Genomic DNA, 19,288 nt, shown 5'->3' with positions numbered 1-19,288 from the left:
AAAAATAGTTGACCCTACATATCAAAGAATACTTGTTTACAGGCTATTTCGGAATACCTAATAGTATACGTTCCGCCAATTCCTGTAACTTTTTTTCTATTTAACCCAAAATCGCGGGAACTCAAACCCTCGTCACGGTCAGAAATAAATCTCATAGCCTGTGCTGAACCGGGGATATTCTGGTTCTAATAATAATATTTTTTCTTACGCATCAGTAAATTGTCTAGAGTCTTTCTGAAAGTGAAGATGTGTGTACAAATAATTTAATATGAAATCTTTACCGCAATAGGTATTCTTATCTTTAACAGTAGGCTATCGCATATGGGTTGTCAGCTTACTTTCCGCCTGTGGTTCTTGCTAGTCACCACATTGATCATGCTCGGATGTGTGGAATTGGTATGTTGCCAGAATCATGGTTTTTCAGGACGTAAGTGTCGAAGCAATTTTTATCTTATAAATTCCTAAATATAAAACTTATGCCTTGTGCAAAGCGAAAATGAGACACCGCATATTTGTCAACATTCAGTATATTGAATGGCCACCGGCCCATAGCGTTGGCCTATGCAAAATTAATGTTTCATACAGGATTGAAGAATTCTATGTTACCAATATATAATTAAATTCAATGACATAATTTATATCCCCATTTCTGCAGTGAAAGAACAAGGCGAGCAAAATATGATGAGGAAACTGATTGAATGCGCTTTGTTAAAAGATGAATAGATCAAAAAAGTTTGTAAGTTTCGTTGTAAAATATAAAAACTAAATGATTTGTAATAATTTCGTTATATTTGCGCAACAATGCCAGTTTACTCGACTCGAATATACTCCAAACTCCCTGAATTAAATCACCCGATATTTGTTGTATGGTAAGTAAATCACATAGTCTTGCTTTTAAGGTGGATTCCAGAATTGAAAACCCTATCCTCACTACTAGTCTAGATCTCGCGTTATATGATTGAAATAAGCACTAAGACATTGGTTCTCAAACTTTCATTATCAGTGGCCTCCTTCAAGAATATGATTGCTTTCTGGAAATATATTTGGAGGTGCGGAAGTATATTTAAGATTTTGTTTGTTGAAGAAGTAATATAAGATATTTATTTCGGTTTATTTTTTGCAGGAATTCATAAAAGAAAAAAGTTGGATGTTTTTAAAAGACTCATTGTTTTGCTTTAAAGAACCCACATTTAAATAAAACGTTATAGTGTGAAATGATTTTTTTTTTGCATGAGAACCCTAATTTTAGGATTCTGATTTAGTCAGAAGAAAGTCCATGCGTACAAATGTACGTGGGTGCAAATGTCCATGAATTCAAATGTCTGTAGGTGCAAATGTACGTGGTTTCAAATGTACGTGAATACAAATACCCATAGGTGCAAATGTCGATGGGTGCAATTGTTCAAGGGTGCAATCTGTATCTGGGTACTAAAATCTGCGGATGCAAATGTATGGAAGCAATTGTTCATGGGTGCAAATGTCCGGGGGTGAAAACGTGTGCAGGTGCAATTGTCAAAATTTCAGATTTTGCGACCCCACAACAAGAAAGGTATAGCAATTAGAAAGAAAAAAAATGCTCCCAAATCTCGTCAGTAAGAAATATGCTCAAATAGGTGGACACGGATGGCAAAACAAAATGTTTAATCACCAATTCCCCGAAAATCATATTCGGTAATTTATCAGCACCTGTATCGGGGTACCGTGATAGTATAGGGACTGTCTTAGCTAACAGTTTAGATATTTTCTGGGCGACTACTGAAACTACGGATCTTTTGTACAAATACCCGCCAAAAAAATACCCCCGCCAACGCCCCCAAAATTAGTAACTATCCGGTTAGGGTTAGAAATGCAGATTGCGCTGAAAATTCAAAAAAATCCCCAATTATAAACTTAACGGATAAATACTAACTTTCGCTATAAGACGTGACGTGGGTGTTTTTTCAAATCTCACATGTTTGCATTAGTGACGGAGTCTTTGTACAAATGATGTGAAACTTTTAATAGAAGAACTACAGTAGTAGTACTAACAAAACCCCATCCTCTGCTATTCAGTCAAGAAAATAATCCGATTATGTTCCGATGGTATGCACGATAAAATGAATATACATAAATACCGTTCTGTCGTTAATTTTATAAAGTAACGCAAGGAACTTCGACGATATGCCAAATAAACAAATCAAGTAGATTATCCATTGTAGATTCATTAGTGATATATATAGATGAAAATTCATATTGGCGCGAGAATTATTTCAAGTCATCTTTGACGGGAAAACGGTTTTGTTGTTAGTTATTTATGCATAATCTCATTATAAGCTTTATATGAAAATATAATGTAATTTTTTTATTTGCAAATAAAATTCAATATTGTATTAAAAATTTATATTGGATTTAAAAAAATAAACATGTTTAAACAATGTTGAATAAACCTACAAAACAAGACTACTCTTCGAGCATAAGAAATATAAATCAGATTATTATGTAGGAAAATATGTATTCCCGTAGTGTGTGTACCAGGTTAAGGGTTAGGCCATAATTTTATTCCGATTTTTCTTATTTTATTTATATTACGCGTTCGGGGACTGCCTGTGTTAGCCAAGTGAATATATCTTTTTGCAACTTGCCAAAATCGACTTGATTTGTCTGACATATCAGAAGCATATTTAATAAAATTGCCTCGGGGTAACATCATGACGTGAATAACATGTTCATGTATATTTGGAATATAACCCATGCCATCTGACTATATTGAAAATTTTTTCGTGGTTGCATAAAAGAAAAAATTAAATTCGCAACTCCATTAGCGGTTTCGTCTGTTCATCCAACTTATCTTCAATGAACGCTTAATTTAACTATTAGCATCGCGTGATGATGATATCTAGTTCTTATTGCAAGCCGAACACTTTATCTGAAAAGCAGTAAAAAAAAGGAGACTATGCTCACTCAGAAGGATTGATTTTAGTTCAAAATAGTTGTTCACGTAGCAAGGGCTCTATGTCTAGATCATTCTTAGAAGTAAAATCATTCGTTAGGCATTTATTTTATTAATAATTAATATGTATTAGAGCAAGGCTTTCCAACCATTTGTCGCTCTGAACCCCTAAACTTTTAATCAAAGTCATATGGACTCCCAAGTGTTTATTGGAGATATCCAATTTGCATCACTTGCTGTGTTTATAGAACTATTTAATTTTAATGTATACAGTACTATATTATTACCATATTCAATTTTAGATTGTCAGGTAGGTATACCTGTGGACCTCGCTTATCGAGTTTGAGCTTTTCATTTCGTTTCGTTCAGGTACCAAGTTTGCATATTCGTTTCGATTTCAATTTCAAATATTTCACGATTAACGCACTTCAATTAGTGTAGCTATGATATTTTATTCAATTATTTTCTTTTTTAATTTAGAATCCTAAAGCACCTCCCATAGATGTTGTACGCTGGTTTTTTTTTTTCAAATAAATTTTTTTTTTTGTGGGGTATCAAACCCCTAATTTTTGTTGTGCCACCGTTCCCAATATGCTAAAATGCAAAATATCCTATAAACATAGTTGCCCTATATATAAATGAATACTTGTCTACAGGCTATTTCGGAATAATTAATAGTACGTTCCGCCAGTACCTGTAGATTTTTTCTTTTTAGCTCTTGAATCGAGGGAAGTCAAACCCTCGTCAGGGTCAGAAATAAATCTCATAGCCTGTGTTGGACCGGGAATATTCTGGTTCTGCTAATAATAGTTTTTTCCTACGCATCGGTAACTGCTCGTCTAGAGTTTTTCTCAGGGTAAAGATAAGAGTAAAACTCATCAATTATGAAATCTGTATTGCAATGAGATTTTTTACTTTTAGCAACAGGCTATTGCATATGAGTTGTCGAGTCTTTTCTAATCGCCTGTGGTTCCTGCTGCCAGTAGTCACAACATTGATCATGCTCGGATGTGTGGAATTGGGAACTTGTCAGTATAAGTATGGAAGACGTAAGTGTCAAAACAATTCATTTATCTTATATATTCCTAAACATGGAACATATGCTGTGAGTAAAGCGAAAATGAGACACCGCATGTTTGTCAACAGTCCGGTAATAATGAGTGACCGCCGGACCAGAGCGTGGGCCTGTGTTAGATTAATGTTTCATACAGGATTGAAGAATTCTATGTTACCAAAATAATAATTAAATTTGATGACATAATTTCTATCCTCATTTCTACAGTGAGAGAACAAGGCGAGCAAGATCTGCTGGATAAACTGATTGAATACGATTTGTTAAAAGATGAATAGATCATAAAAGTTTGTAAGTATTTTGTTCGATTAATCGCCTCAAATTCTCTGAATTAATTTACACCCGATTTGATGTAATTAAATCACATAGTATAGTCAGTTGCTTTTAAAGGTGACCTCTAGAATCGATGGCCTTATCCTTACCAGTATTCAAGTGAACATACGGCAACAAAAGAATTAATGCATTATAGCCGAAGAATTCAACAAATCACAGTCAATTTACCGTAAATGATGTATTCATGGCGCATGGTACCTAGTAAAGGTCTTTGCCCGTGTTATCCAGAGAGCTCTTCTGTGGTAATCTACGGTAACCCGATGGCACAGTTTGAGAACTGGTGCACAAAGTATAAAAAACTCCAAAAAATTGATTACTTTCTTAAATTAAATTTTGGAGTACTGAAGTATATCTAAGATTTTGTTTGTTACAGAATTTGAAATGAAATCTTTAGTTGGTTTTATTTTTTGCAGGTATTACTCATAAAAGAAAAAATTGGATGTCTTTAAAAGATTTTTTTTTCTTTTAAAACCCACGTTCGAATAAAACATAATAGTGTAAATTGTTATGATTTTTTCGTCTGAAAACCCTAATTTTTGATTTTGCTCGAGTCAGAAGAAAGTCATTTCCGTTGCTCTTATCAACTATATGCTTACCACATAAAACAGTAAAAGGCAAACGGAATGTAGAGATCTAGTCGGAGATACTGACCAGATACTACGATACTGATTCAACTGTTTATATATATACGGTATGTCTTAATGATGATGCCATAATGACCCACAGCGACGTCTTTATGATGTAAAATAATTAGAAATCATGTACAAGCGACCAGTGGCGGCGCGTGGTCATTTTGACAACCGGGGCAAGCTACTGCGGGACCAAGTCACCCCCATCTACGGGGACAGGATGAGCGCTGTAAGTTCTCCCATCATTTTATGAGTATAAAAACCATTCCATCGGTAACAACCAATCGGCAAAAGCGACAATTTTTAACGATAAGAAAGTGTCTTTAAAACCGGTCCAAGTCAAGGGATTAATAAATATAGACATAGTTTATTTTGAAACCTCTTTCAAAAGGAAAGGCAATATTTACCCAGATAAATACAATGACATATTAACAGAAACTTCGGGAAAGCAGACAAAACCTAAAATAAGGTTTAAAACGTTACTATGAAGAAAGGAAAGGTAATGCAAAGATAAGAACATGCGTCGCTCACTCATAGATATATATGCTGCTCGACTTCTACTGCTTGAACATATATGCAACACGCCGCGGTTTCTTGGAAGCAAAATGCTCAACAACGCGCTGATTAAAGTCATGCATCCCAGAAATAACGTCTCCGTGAATGGATAAAACAGCCAAGAAATTTAATCTATCTTGCTTCATTGTGTTTATGAGATACGTTTTAATACGCTTCAGCGCGCTGAATGTTCGCTCTGCGTCGGCGGAAGAAATAGGCGTCGTCAAAATGATGTCCAGAAATTTTGCAGACGCCGCAAAGGTAGTTATAGAGTGTTATCTATGAGGAACCCATAGAGCGCGCAAGTTGATGTGATGTTCAAAAAAGTTTGATTGGTGTATATACATCGCAATTCATTTTCCAATTTACCCACGTTTATCATGGGGTAAAATTTGGAGACAGTAGCCAACAAATGGATGGGAAATTGACGTGCAAATTTTGAAAAATTTTTGGGGTTCATCAAAGAGAACGCGGCAAGGTGTTCAGTTCAGGTGAAGCACTCTGTGTGTCGTCGTATTTTATTGTTATTGGATACGAGATACAGCATTGCAGAAGTCTGAAATACACGACTGCACAGACGCTCCATCCATTAGCCTTGACTGCAATGCGCCGTATAATACATCCACGTGATAGAATATTGTGGAATAAAAATGAAAACTCACCATCTTCTAGCAGACGCTTTAGACCTGCCGCCTCCCTCACAGAGCGTTCGTCCCAAACCGGAGATCTCTGAATGCCATTGAAACACTCAATGAGCTCAGACCTAATTTCGAACACGCCCTGCACCACGCGTGATTGGAAGTTCCAACGTGTTGGTGCACAAGCTGGGAGACGGCGGCTACATATCTGGCGAAGGAGGTCAGAGCGCTTCGGCGAAACGGAAAAAAATGAAGAAAACCCCGAAACAAAAAAAATACGGACGAGAGGGGTATCAAGACACATATTTTTAATAACGAGGTTAAATTGGTGTGCATAACAATGTAAAAAATGCGCATGAGGAAAATCTTCTTTTATATAAACTTGAACACCATGTTTCGACCCACTCATGACTGCCGCGCCGTCATAAGTTTGAGCTGTCAATTTTGACTTCGCGTTGTAAGGCTGTAACACTTCTTTCAGTACAGCCGATATCCCGCAAGCCGTGCGATCAGCGATTGGTACAAAGCTGTGAAATCTCTCGGTAGGTTTACCATCTTTCACAAACCGAAAAATCACAGCCAGTTGGGAAACGCACGTGATGTCAGTTGTCTCGTCAGACTGAATCGAAAGGAACTGGCAATTCTCAATTTCCAGAGCCAAATGTTGTAAATAAATTTTATACATTGAGTCGAGCAAATCATTTTGGATATCCTTAGATGTCCCTTACGAAACAGTTGCGGCATCAAGATGATCTCTCAATACTGTATCTAGGGATGCGGTGTATTCCACCATATCCAAAAATACCCCTCTATTAGAAGAGCCAGCCCGTTCATCGTGCCCACGGAGGGACAGCTCGTGACAACCAATGAACTTCAAAACATCTATCAATCGACCGAGAACATGGCGGTTTTTCTCGACGTTTTGGTTGTGCCGACGAATAGAAACCGCGCGTCCTTCATCCAACTGTGCTGCAATATTAACATTTCCGAATGTTCGGTATTTTACTGCATTGTCCAGATGCTCCATAGAAGATTGATGATCCCTGGCACGCTCGGAAAGATGTTTAAGATCTCTAAAACCAAATTTACACCAACGTGAGTCACGGGCGGTAGCAAAAAGTAGGCAATAAAAACAAAAAAGTGCATTTTTGTCCTCGCTGTAACACAACCATTCGTGTTTTTTATACCAAGTTTCTGCGCAGAATGTACGCCGACGCTTTCCTCCGTCATGGGATTGTTCCAGTGAACTGTTTTTTCGGTATAATAAAAAATATTCGAAAAATACCTCAATATCGGTTGCACAGACTGTTTACACTAGCCATATTTTCCCGACATGGTTCATTTTTCGCTCGCAAAGCCTTCGCCGAACGTCGACGGGGCGACGCCGATTTTGCCCCGGTTGCTCATTGTATATCGTATTCTCTCTTTTATCTTCCACTCGCCGCGTTTGTCTCGTTTGTTTTCTGTTTCTTTCACTAGATCATCGGGGCCGATCGGGGCTAGCCCCGAAATTATGACGACACAATGCCGACGTTTCTTACAACAACGTGTTGACATATTCACGCATTCCTTCTCGTTCGTTGGTTGCTTGAAGAATTGATAGTTTCCTCGCCTTCGTTTTTGTCGCTTGTTTCGCTATTTGAATCACTGGAATTGGTTGTCACGCCCTATTGACGCGCCGCCACTGCAAGCGACCATGATTAAATCATTCATTTCAAATAATCAGAAAATGCATTCAATCCATTGGGTAGATTTACTCCATAACGGCTTCATGTCTAACAATATCTAAGATAATGTATCTTAACCGGGGTTCGATCGAACAACCGGGTTCGGTGGAAATGTTCCAGAGGTTAGACGAAGGTCCTCTGAAATCGTTGCAGGCTATATTTTTCTATTATCCAGCCATTTAATTGTGTTCAAATTTCTATAATACTCCACAGATATCCAAACTTCAACGAAATGGCATTTTATAAAATAAGTTAACCAAGTGTAGTTTCGGAAAAATATAAGTTTTATTGCACATGTCAATGACGATTATACGTTAGTTAGATACTATGAGCACCAAATAGTCAGCGGTGACAGCACATTTGCACCTGCATACTTTGATCCCATAGATTTTAGCCCCCACAAATAGATTGCACCCGCGGAGATTTGCATCCATGTACATTTGCATCCTGGACATTTGCACCCACGGACATTTGCACCCGCGGATATTTGCACCCGCGTACATTTGTACTCACAGACATTTGCACCCATGCAAATTTGTACCCATTTGTACCAACGACATTTTCACGCATGCATTCGTCTCTTGAACGGACACACAGTCACGTTCGTGAATAACCGTGTTTCAAACAAATTTTAATTACCTGCTATAAATATATATTTGAAATGAAGACGGATCACAAGTTGTAAGAAGCCCGTATTCTTGGTGATGGTTGCTACTGTTTTTACTGTCATTGTGAGTTATAATCTTATCCCACTCTTGTCGGTCATTTTCTTTCGATGAAATACCGCAAACGCAGTCAAATGTACGGTGGTTAGTAGACGAAGGATACTGGTCGTACATAAAGTAATCAAGTCAGTGTTAAACCAATTGTACAAGAGAGAGGTTCTTCGAGAAATAAGAATAGATAAGAAAGATAAGAAAAAAAACAGAGAGCGAGAAACGATCTCGACTTGGCGAAAGCTGGGTTTACATCAAGGGTCTGCAACCTACGACCCGCGGGCCATATCCGGCCCGCGACGCTTCGCTGAATTATAGCGAAAAAGCGGTGGTTTTGACGATGAATAATTTTATAATCCACGCCCGAGGAGTTGATTATATTCTTTACAGAATTTATCATGAGAGATGTGTAGATTTTATTAGCTACTCGTTTAACGAGCCTACAATTTAATTATACTCAGACAAATGGCAATACGCAGAAAAGTTGATTCTGCGTGCAGAGGTTTAAATGACGCAGAAATTATTCATATAGAGTTTCTTGAAATGCAATGCAATAAGGAAATAAAATTCATATTCTCTTCGAGAGATGTATCACTGCTTGATTTTTATAAGAATTATCTTCTTGAAGGAAATCTCCATCAAAATTTGACAAACCATGCGAAAAAATTCACATCGATGTTTGGAAGTACATATGCGCGCGAACAATTGTTGTCGAAAATGACCATTAGTCCATTACAAAGAACAAGCAGAGAACTAGGATTAGTGATGCCTATTTAGAAAATGTTCCAATTTTCGCTTCATTCAGTGTATCGCCGATTTCGAAAAGCTATCAAGCGTGATTCAGCAACAAGAAAGTGTCACATTAAATGACATTTGTAATTCTTTTCTCTTAATAAGACGACTGAGTTGAGTTCACGAATTGTTGCAGTCTTCGCACGTTGTTCCGTTTTTCAAATTTTGAAATATATGTGCACCCGCCAAGACTTGAAACCCTTAATTTCCACTCGCGAGCGACAAAAGGTTGCCGACCCCTGGCGTAACCGATGGTCGGTTACGACTTCCCCTTCAAGTGCCTGAATCTGATATAAATAAATGGCTGAATAATTGTATGGACTGGTAACTGGACCGTGGTACATGATGAGGAAGCAAAGATAAATTTTACCGAAGATCGTTATGATGTATTTTGGTGCAAGTCATCAGGAAAGTACCCGGCCTTTTTGAGGAGGTAGAACCCTAGATTCTTTCATTTCTGATCTCTTATATGGTGGAAAAGTATCCATCAGTAAACGGGGGATTTGAGATTGTCTCTGACAAAAATGTCACCAAATATTAAAAAAACTCGCTGAAGACCACCAAACTCATTCATCTCATTAAAAAACACTATGAACTACCGTATTTGCCCAAAAATAAAACAGGGTCTTATTTCAATTTTCATCCAAAAAATAAGACTAGGCCTTATTTTCGGGGGATGTCTTATATTTTCATTTACCGAAATGAAGACAAATTAGTAGCCTAATTGTCCAGTTGGGGTGAGGAATGCAGATTGCAGATTCAAAACATTCCCAGTCAAAAATCTTACTGGATAAATAGTAATTTTTGTTATAAAACGCGGCGTGGGTGTTTTTTTCAAATCTCACATTTTTACATTAGTGGCGGAGTCTTTGTACAAAATATCCGATTCGAAACTTCTAATAAAAGAACTAACAGAAAAGTAGTAGTACTAACAAAGCTACATCCTTTGTTATTCAGTCAAGGAAATAATTCGATTATGTTCCGACGGTATGCACGATAAAATGAATATACATAAGGAATTTCGATGGCATGCCAAATAAACAAATCAAGTCGATTATTCATTGTAGATTCATTAGTGGTAGGGTTACCATATTTTTGTGACTTCAAAGTGGGACGCCTCCAAAGACAACGACCCCATAGCTGTGATTCTGTAACTTTACATTTTCCGATTTTTCTACATAGGCCTACATTTAAAGCCATCCCGGCTGTCTTCATTGATCATATTGTCATCGAGAGTTTATGCGTATATTCTCTGTCCAAATATCGGGTTCAGTTCGAAAAATAGAAAGGAATTGACGTTAACGATACAAGTAAATCGAATTTAGATTTTTTTATGTACAGCAACAGGAAGAAAGAATAACGAAATAGCCTGCCGTTTTCAATCATTGAGAATTTACTTATTCGCCCAAGCATTCTTTTCTGAAGATGAATTCTTCACGTACCAGGGGCTCTATGTCCAGATCATTCTTAGAAGTTAAATCATGCGTTAGGCATGGCTGCACGAATAGTAAATATATTACGTTAACGTGCACCAAACGCAAGTATGGGTATCGGATCCCGAAATTTTTGTTATAGCCTACCACCGTGCCCAATATGCCAAACTGCAAAATATCCCGAAAACATAGTTGGCCTTATATATCAGTGAATACTTGTCTTTAGACTTTTTCGGAGTAGTACGTTCTGCCAATTCTTGTGAGTTTTTTTTCGTGAAATCAAAAACTCGCCAGGGTATGAAATAAATCTCATAGCCTGTGCTGAACCGGGAATATTCTGATTCTACTAATAATAGTTGTTCTTACGCATCAGTAACTTGTCTAGAGTCTTTCTGAAAGTGAATATGTGAGTACAAACCATTTAATATGAAATCTTTACCGCAATGGGTATTCTTATCTCTAACAGTAGGCTATTGCATATGGGTTGTCAACTTACTTTCCGCCTGTGGTTCTTGCTAGATGTAGATCACCACATTGATCATGCTCGGATGTGTGGAATTGGTATCTTGTCAGCATCATGGTTTTTCAGGACGTAAGTGTCGAAGCAATTTTTATCTTATAAATTCCTAAATATAAAACTTATGCCTTGAGCAAAGCGAAAATGAGACACCGCATATTTGTCAACATTCAGTGTATTGAATGACCACCGGCCCAGAGCGTTGGCCTATGCCAAATTAATGTTTCATACAGGATTGAAGAATTCTATGTTACCAATACATATATTTAAATTTGATGAAATAATTTATATTCCTATTTCTGCAGTCAAAGTATGCTGAGGAAACTGATTGAATGCGCTTTGTTAAAAGATGAATAGATCAAAAAAGTTTGTAAGTTTCGTTGTAAAATATAAAAACTAAAAGATTCGTAATAATTTTGTCATATTTGCGCAACAATGCCAGTTTACTCGACTCGAATATACTCCAAACTCCCTGAATTAAATCACCCGATATTTATTGTATGGTAAGTAAATCACATAGTCTTGCTTTTAAGGTGGATTCCAGAATTGAAAACCCTATCCTCACTACTAGTCTAGATCTCGCGTTATATGATTGAAATAAGTACTAAGAGATTGGTTCTCAAACTTTCATTATCAGTGGCCTCCTTCAAGAGAATATCGACACTCGTTTTGCTTTTAACGCGTTTACATCAGTTATTTTATAAGTCACGTTTAAAAAATAAAAAGCCAACAAACGAAAACAAAAGAATAAATGAATTACAGTCGAAGAATTCAACTAGTCCCAGTCAATTTACCGTCAATTATGTATTCGAGGCATACCTATAGTGAAGGTCTTTTCTCGGTATCCCCAGTGGGCAACTCGGTGACCGCTTTCGGGTGCCGATAGCCCAGTTTGAGGAACCTGCACTAAGAATATGATTGCTTTCTGAAAATATATTTTGAGGTGCGGAAATATATTTAGGATTTAGTTTGTTGAAAAAATAAAATAAGATATTTATTTCGGTTTATTTATTGCAGGTATTCATAAAAGAAAACAGTTGGATGTCTTTAAAAGACTCATTGTTTTACTTTAAAGAACCCACATTTAAATAAAACGTAATAGTGTGAAATGATATGATTTTTTTTTGCATAAGAACCCTAATTTCAGGATTCTGCTTTAGTCAGGAGAAAGTCAGTTTCATTGCTTTTATCAACTATATGCTTACTACACAAAGCAGTGAAAGGCAAATGGAATGTAGGGATACAGTCTGAGGTTCAATTTCAACGTGGTCAAGTAAATTATTACGATATAGATTCAACTGTTCATGTATATATATGGTAATTCTGTCTCTTTTTTTATTAGACCTAAGTTCACGAATCATCTTAGAATAGTGAAGAAACGATCGCTTTTGGTCAGTATGTTTGTATAAGATATTGAGTTAAATTCACAAGTTTATATAAATATATATATGTATATAAATAATCTCTCCCAACAGCAGATGTTAGTAGGTAGGTGCTGAAATAATTCACGAGAACTGTTGAAAACAGCTAAGTGGAATAACTAGCAGAAGTATCTTAAAATAGTTTTAGCATATATATACATAATTTGGTCAAGTCTGAATCATTTCCAATATCGGCTATAAGTTCGAAATTCCTAAATTTCAGAAATCCCAAGTCGGGTCGCAGTTCTTTGGAATCACAAGTGAAGTACGATTAGTGAAGTGAAGTAGATTTCATGAACAACAATGAATTCAATGAACTCACGGACTTGTATTTTCTAATGCCAATCAATTGATAGTCGAGAGTTGAACTTTTTGCTGTAAAAAACGACGACTCTATCAATTAAATAAATAATTAGAATTCAGCGCATAGGTCCTCTTCTGTCGATTATCAAATCATTCATTTCAAATAATCAAAAAAGGCATTTAATCAATTGAGAAGTTTTACTCAATAACGGAATCGTATCTGGCAATATCTTCCAAGACATAAAATATTAAATATGTCAGTCCAGAAACACTGGTCTAGTCAAACAAAGAACGATCAATAAATTGACCATTAATGGGCTGCTGACATTTTTGCGTCAGGATCAAATGATTCCGATCATCATCTAGCAGTGATCGTCAACCTTTTTTCACCGTGTTACACCTGTTACAATTTTTCAAAAACTTTGTATACCTTACAGATACCAATGTTTAATTCTAAAATTTAGGTCGGGGGTCAAGCCATTATGAATGATAATATTATTTTATCATTGTAAACAATACAAATGGAACCTATTCGTTAACGCCATATATATGAAATGTTTTGTTTTTTGCCAATTTATGGTTTGAAAATACGGTAAAAAAATCGGCGATTACCAATATTTGACGGCCTTGTTACATGCATACCGCCTCATGCGTGCATAAGGGTGGCATAGATCAGTGGTTCCCAACCGTTCTACCCTGGCGGGCCGGTAAAATTAAATAAAATGTACTCCGGCCCGGCAAAAATTGAAATGAGTGGGACTGAAAATAATAACATATATATATTTGCGTAATGTCGGCCAATCACTATGCTTCTAGTTAAAAAAGACACACTTAAAAACATTTCACATGAGAAAAAACTTTCAAATAATGTGCCGGCTAAAAATTGAAATGGGTGGAACATAAAATAATAACATACTATATTCGCGTAATAAAATGCAGTGCTGGGCACCCATTATGCGGTGAAAAAAGACACACATCTCACATAAAAAACATGTACATGCCTAATCATGTACAAACACAATTAACTCCAGTGAGAATTTTGCTACTGTCCCGTTTCCAATACAGGATTGCAAATGAGGCATCAAAAAGGATTTGCAACACGTAGCTCTGCAGCGGCTGACACTCAATTTATTTGCTTCGTTTTAATCAAAGCTTGAAGTAACTTGTTGAAAATTCGGAAAACAGTTTGATTGCTCGATTACTTAGCGATGGATATTCGTTATCAAGACTCAAGAGAGCTCAAGAATGACTTGTGACAATGATTCTTTTCTAAATCTGGACTGTAAAGTGGAAATTTCATTGGGTTCATCGTACCCCTTTCAAAATCCTGCTGCGCATCACGCAGAAAAGATCTCAGCGGCCCGTGCTTTCGTTGCGCGTCTCGTGCCCCCTGCAGGGTCGCAACAAGTTCATATCTCGCTGTGTTTCAAGGTGAAGCTCTGGAATATTAAACTGTTCTTGACAGTTTTCTGGTTTAAACAAATAAATGTTCATATGCTTTTAAAAGCACAAATAAATGTTCATATGGGAAGAGCACGCTTGCTGATTTTTAGGTTTCTGATTATTGCAAGATTTGCCGAAGCGCTTTCGCGATGAATCAGAACAGAAAAAGCGGTCAGAGGATATCGATATTTAGGCACACTGGTGTAATTCATCAAATTTCAATTTCATAATCTTTCAAGATCACAACAATAATCATATAAAAATCTGTTTAAATATATTTCAAGCGTTGTACGTAGTTTGATACAGAGGTCGGCAACTATCGGGAAGCAGTGCAATATCACACCGTTGGAGGCAATATGACCATGATATTTGCTTATCTTAAATTTGAACACGGTATGATGAAATGATATAAGTTTGCGCAAAATAATAGTCAACAAGGTAAATTCATCGTTAATCAATATCGAACATTAGAATTTGCTTGCGTTGTACAGTTGAGTTGGACCTTCAAGTTAAGTAAAAGAAGTGTTTTTGAATGGCGGTGCGCAAATAAATTTAGATTCAAACTGGCCCACTGATTTCCGACGTCTGGTTTAAAATAATTGATCGTACACTACTTTCTGGAACCGACTTCTAACCCGTAAACTTAAAAACGACGTGTGTATTTCCCGATAAAAACTCTGCCCGAGATAGCAATGCAGTCCTAACATTTCTATATCGGAAATAACAACAAAGGTTTTAATTATCCAACTGCAAAAGCGATTAAAAAAAGTGCAAATTGCTCACATCTACGAACAATTCCGAATTGTATTGATTGCAATTGAACAATTGCAGAATTATATTCCACATGACGAATTTTTCTGACGTATTTCCTCGGTACTCTTTAGCCTACAAATATATCGCGATTTTTAAAATGCGATTCATACTTTCTCGAAGTTGGAATCATCCAGATTGAACTTTTTACGGACCTCCTTAAGCGCATCAAGATTGCGCACAACAATATGAAGTCACAATGAGTAAAATCTGTAAACGTATGTACCACCAGTGCCTCCAGTGGTGAAAAACAAAAAAATATAATGAAGCGGAAGAGGCAGTTTCAGAAGGAAAAATTCAGTTCATAAGAAAATGTATTCATTTTATAGTTTCTTTGATTATGTGCGTCACAAATTACTGTACTACAGAATCTGGGGTGTCTCAAAAATGTTGTGTGGTCCTTGTTCGGATAATTGGGACACGTAGGACCACACGTGGGATACGTGGGGCAAGTGGGACACGAAATTTTCGGGACACCGCATGCAGAGGTCATGGGCACGACAAAAGGCTAAAAATGTCAAAGTTAGCTGCAACCTGAAGGCGGGCCGAAGGAAAAGAACTCACATTAAGATTCACTGGAACGTGAATGTCCCTTTCGACGGGCGTGGCCGCCTGAAAACCATGTGCGCCTCGTTCACATTGTTGTCTCCAATTAAACTTTTTATTATAATAGAGTTTGAAAGCCCTGACTTAGACTGTACACCCCTTGTATTCTTTTTATCAGTTGTATACCCTACTTGTACTACCCTACTTACTTCGTGGGATCGCAGATTCGAATCCCATGCGGGGATGATCATGTGCGAGAGGATTGCTGGGCTCCTCGCCGCCGTAGGGTGGTTCACGTAACCGCTGGTCGGTTACGGATTCCTCCACCATCAAGTCCATGCTTCCGAAAACAAATAACTGGCTAACTAATCCCATTCCCTACCTGGACTGGTAACCGGACGAGAGGCCGTGGTTCGCCATATGATTAAGCCGTCTTATCGGCTTTTTTTTCTCCCCCTGGATAAACATGTAAATCCTATCCTATCCTTATGATTCGATATACACTTGGGTATACCGTATAACCGGTTGAAGAACACTGATCTAGATTATGGAGAATATTATTGGGGATAAATTACTTTTTTGTGCTTAGATTAACAGGCCCTAGGTACACCTTGGACAAATCGCATTCATTACGCACATTATTTATATTCAAGGGTCACAGTGGCCATTAATTATCACCTAATGAGTAATATTGTTACTGTTTTATTCAATTATTTGCAGATATGAATAAGTGGAATGGAAGCTACTACTTTTGCCGTTCGGTTGAAAGGGGCTAAGTTTCAGGTATTTTGGTCGTTAGTTTCAGATGTAGGGTATGTGCTTAGGAAGTAGGCGCCGATAATTGGTCACGTGAATTACCGTACTCTTCATTTCTCGAATATTCACGTTCGCTATCCATTTCCATTTGTTATATACGTATTTTACTTCACAAACATTAATATACGACAATAAATTGTTTTATGATACACCTATATATTCTGTTGTTGTAAAATGTAAATTAGGGTTACCATATTTGAAAAAGCAAAATTCTGGACAATGCATGACTATTTTCATGAGACCGTATATGCGCTACCGAAATGCTAAGGCTGCAAATGTTGTACGATACTCATGCTAAAGCGCCAGATACCGAAGTGAAAAGTATTTTCTTCAGTCACAAGCAGAATCTCACACCAGGCGGGTAAGCGCTCTCTAAATATAGCTACGGACCGTCACTGAAAAATAATAATGAGAATTAGGTTGTGCCGAAAAGGAAAATCAGCAATTTTCTTTCCTGAAAACAAATTGAAGACACGCTTGTAAGTCAAGTCACTGCAAATTTGCAAATTTACTCTTCTGCAGATTTTTTACTATTGTTGGATGTTCTTGTGACAAAAAGTAGGACTAAGTATAGATCTAAGTTTTAAACATAATTGATAAGGAAAACGCTCTGTTACACAATTTTTTTATACAACCTCGTAGTAAAAAATATGCGCACGGTGGTACGAAATAACAATGTTCTGTATTAGCAGTGTGCACAGTACGATTGCAGATGCAGTAAAATTCCGGATTCCGGACATTTGAGCTTTTTTTTAAAAAATTCTTCCCGGACGCAAAATTTAACCCTAAGGACTGTGGTACGAAATAACAATGTTCTGTATTAGCAGTGTGCACAGTACGATTGCAGATGCAGTAAAATTCCGGATTCCGGACATTTGAGCTTTTTTTTAAAAAATTCTTATAAGTTGCCCTAAGTAAATAACGCCAAAAGTTAAAGTCCGCACTCAAAACCGGTACGACGTGCTGTACCATACCTAATTTTTATACCGCCATTATCAATTCATTCAAGGATATTAAGTTGGAGAGAAATCATCCCTTTAATATTACAGAGGTTAAAAATGAAATTTTATGGTACAATCCCTTAATCTCAGAGCAAAATTTTAGATTTTCGTCCAAATGGATCCAAGCAAAAGTCATTTCTGTGGCTGATATTGTGGATAACACTGTGCATTATTTAACAAATAGAATATATTCTATTGATCAAATCGGGGATCACAGAAGAAAGCTCTTTTATTTAAATAGATGCTCTAGTGAAATCCAACAGGTTTGGGGCAATCTACCTATTAGCTGGAAAGAAATTCTATCGAGAAATCATAATTTACCCGAAAACAGACTTGGAATCGATAGATATATGAACTCGAATTTATCCACCAAAAAAATAAGTAGTTTATTGAAAATAAGGAAAATCACAGAAATTGCTACACGGCATGATATGTACATTACACAAAAATTAAATTTGAATATTCCTATAGACTGGTCAAATATTTGGCAATATAAACTCTCAAATAAATATAAAATTCTAAGTTGGAAAATTTTACATAATGGTTTACCTACGGGGGACAAATTAAAATATTGGTTTGATGATGAGAATGGACAATGTGTATTTTGTAATGAAAATGAAGAAACCTGTATACATTTATTTTGCTATTGTGATTGGATAATTGACTTTTGGCAGTGGTGCAATGTAAGGGAAATCAATTGTGACATAATTATTGCTAATAATATTCATAGTGAAGTGGTATCATTAATCATTCAATGTGGAAAATCAGCCATATGGGAGTTCAGGAATAGTGTCAAATATGATGATGTATTCCAAATGCAATGTAACTTGCGAGCTATTTTTAAATGCAAACTCCTGGGTGTAATCAGATTAATGTCAGATTTTGATAGGCAAAGAATATTATCTGACGAAATCGTTGATGATGTACTACAAAAATCGATAATGAGTTGAAGAAATTGAGATTGTCTTGATTTAGGAGGTTTGATTATATAAATGATTGCATAACATAGACAGATTAAATGAAAATCTAGTAGCATGATAGGTTTTTGAATTTTCTGTCTAATTTTTTGAAACCTTCTCTTTTTCCATGCTAATATAAAATAATTAATTATATATGTACATAAAAATGCTATATTTATGACGAAATATGGACAATCTTCAATACAAACGGATATATGACGAAAAATGGATTATCATCACTGGGTTTGATATGTATTAATAATTGTTTATCCAACTGTTTTAATTTTCCTCAATTACCGTAATTGGAACGCAATACATGCAATTGGTTTCTAAAAAACAAAAAATAAATAAAATTATATAAAACAAAAACTGAAATTTTAATTGGCTTCAAAAACATAATTAAATAATTCCTTATTGACTCTGGAATTGAATTTGGAAAAAAAAAAAAAAAAAACGACGTGCTGTAGCGCGTCTCTCGTCAGCTCGTAGTCATACAAGCGGCAAGGCAACATTTCTGTGTTTGCAGATTTTTGTATTCACTCTCGAATTAAGTTGCTCAATGATTCGAATTGGATCGCAATAAATTAGGTTATGACAGTACGGTACTGGTACCGGTATATGTATTCAGCTGGCTGTTTATTTATAGTA

The 19,288-nt window shown here is 36.4% G+C and overlaps 1 long non-coding RNA gene across 1 annotated transcript; it reads left to right on the top strand.

Annotated features, from left to right (window-relative positions):
* Positions 1-245: 245 nt before the first annotated feature.
* LOC144427144 (uncharacterized) lies at positions 246-1,215 on the top strand. Its single transcript, XR_013477767.1, has 3 exons — positions 246-427; positions 656-736; positions 1,124-1,215. It is a non-coding gene; the product is annotated as an uncharacterized LOC144427144 (long non-coding RNA).
* The last annotated feature ends 18,073 nt before the right edge of the window (positions 1,216-19,288 follow it).

The sequence above is a fragment of the Styela clava genome, chromosome 9, assembly GCF_964204865.1.
Source record: "Styela clava chromosome 9, kaStyClav1.hap1.2, whole genome shotgun sequence".
Classification (NCBI taxonomy): Eukaryota; Metazoa; Chordata; class Ascidiacea; order Stolidobranchia; family Styelidae; genus Styela; species Styela clava.
This window is presented reverse-complemented; position numbering and strand designations above follow the sequence as displayed.